The sequence below is a fragment of the Colobus angolensis genome, unplaced genomic scaffold, assembly GCF_000951035.1.
Source record: "Colobus angolensis palliatus isolate OR3802 unplaced genomic scaffold, Cang.pa_1.0 Scaffold31, whole genome shotgun sequence".
NCBI lineage: Eukaryota > Metazoa > Chordata > Mammalia > Primates > Cercopithecidae > Colobus > Colobus angolensis.
In genome coordinates, this window is record NW_012116377.1 from 612221 (window position 1) to 614334 (window position 2114).

The window sequence follows — 2114 nt, forward strand, 5'->3', positions numbered from 1 at the left end:
CTGGTGTCGATCCCCTGACCTCAGGTGATCCACCCGCCTCGGCCTCCCAAACTGCTGGGATTACAAGTGTGAGACACCTCACTTGGCCAGTCTGCACTGTTTCTTAGCGTCAGACAGTTAGAGCCAAACAATGTCTTTCTCATTTGGACATGACCTTCACGGTCTGATTTTTGTATTTTTAGTATAGCCAAGGTTTCATCATGTTGGCCAGGCTGGTCTTGAACGCCTAACCTCTTGTGATCCATCCCCCTCAGCCTCACACAGGGCTGAGATTACAGGCATCAGCCAGCCCTTGACCTTGCCTGGCTAATTCTTTGTATTTTTCAAGAGGCGGGATTTCACCATGTTGGCCAGGATGTTCTTGAATTTCTTGACCTCGTGATCTACTCGCCTCAGCCTCCCAAAGAGGAGGGATTACAGGTGTGAGCCACTGGGCCTGGTCTCAATGTAACTATCAAAATATGTAGGAAAAATTAATTAAAGGGCACAAGCATTGTAATACTTGATGAAATCTGTGGCTGAAAGACTGCCAGAAACACATGAAATGTTTCTTGTGGCCGCGTGTGGTGGCTCATGCCTGTAATTCCAGCACTTTGGGAGGCCGAGGCAGGTGGATCACCTGAGGTCAGGAGTTCAAAACCAGCCTGGCCGACCTGGCGAAACCCCGTCTCTACTAAAAATAAAAATGTTAGCTGGACGTGGTGGCCGGCGCCTGTAATCCCAGCTACTCAGGAGGCTGAGGCAGGAGAATCACTTGAACCCGGGGGGGCAGAGGTTGCAGTGAGCTGAGATGGCGCCATTGCACTGCCCTGGATGACAGAGTGAGACTCCGTCTCAAAAACAAAAAAAAGGTTAGTGCACGAAGGAACCACAATTTGAATAAACAAATTTGAAGGAACTAAGTAACAAATGATTTCCTGTTGTTTCTTTTGGTATGTTATTTCGGGAATGTTATTAATCACGTATGTCAAGGGCATTGGGAAGAATTTCCAGATACTCTGACATGAATGACAGCTTTATCATACAAAACCTAGGCTATCTTAGGAAATTAGTTATCACTGCCAAGGACCTTTACATGAAAGGATAAATTAAAATTACTATCAACTTTGTAATAATCAGATGCGCTGGCAGGCAAGTTGTGTCCTTTTTTCTCACCATTTTTTTTCCCCTTGGTTCAGTAAAACAAGTGCCAGCTATCTGCAGAACACTCACTAGAGTGTTTAACCGTATGTGAAATACAGCCTGCACACTCACAGATCCTTGCCACGTCTGTTGCCCATCCTTTCAAAACCTGTGTTACCCTGTGGCTAGATTTCTCAACGAGTTGAAAGAGAGAGATGAATGAGAACCATCTTCTTTGAGGTCGCTCTGCAGAGCTTCTGTATGTAGACAATGACCTCTCTAGTGAGGCTTTTATCCTTGCCTAGGGTGTGGTGGCCTTAATCCTAGAAAACACGCCTCTTAGGGTGTAGAGGTGATTTAAATCCTTACGAGATCGACCTCACTCTCCACCTCATCCAGATCCTCACAAACCCAAACTGGAAATGCCAGAAAAATGATTGACAACCCGCCACACCACCCAGACAGAGCCATGGGGAGAGGCTGAACAACAGAAAGACTTATGTGGAAGAAATTGCCCCTCGGTGAACAGGGCAGATGTGAGTCCCTTGCCCACACACACCCATACACAAATGGACAAAGAATGAAAGAGCCAGAAAGGACACAGAGAAATGAGACTCACACAAACCCATACAGACATACAGCAGTGACACGGTAATAGGCACCACAGGGAGCCCTTAAAGCTGTTAGAGTCAATTCTAGGAGACTGCAAACCACTACCGACAGACTACCGGTTGGATACACACACCTGTCCTTGAGATCATAAGGGCACTGTATATAGGGGACACTCACCAGCACAGTGACCGCTAACGCCTGAGGCTGGGATCCTGCGCTGCCTCCTCCCGGCGATCCCTGTAACGTTTCCTCCTCCCGAGGTTTCTTCCTGCGGCTCCACCCTCCGCCAATCCCGGCCTCCGGAGACCATCCTGATGAGGGCCTGGCCAGGATTGGTCTCAGCCCCGACTCGGACGCACGATCACACAGGGCTCCTACTT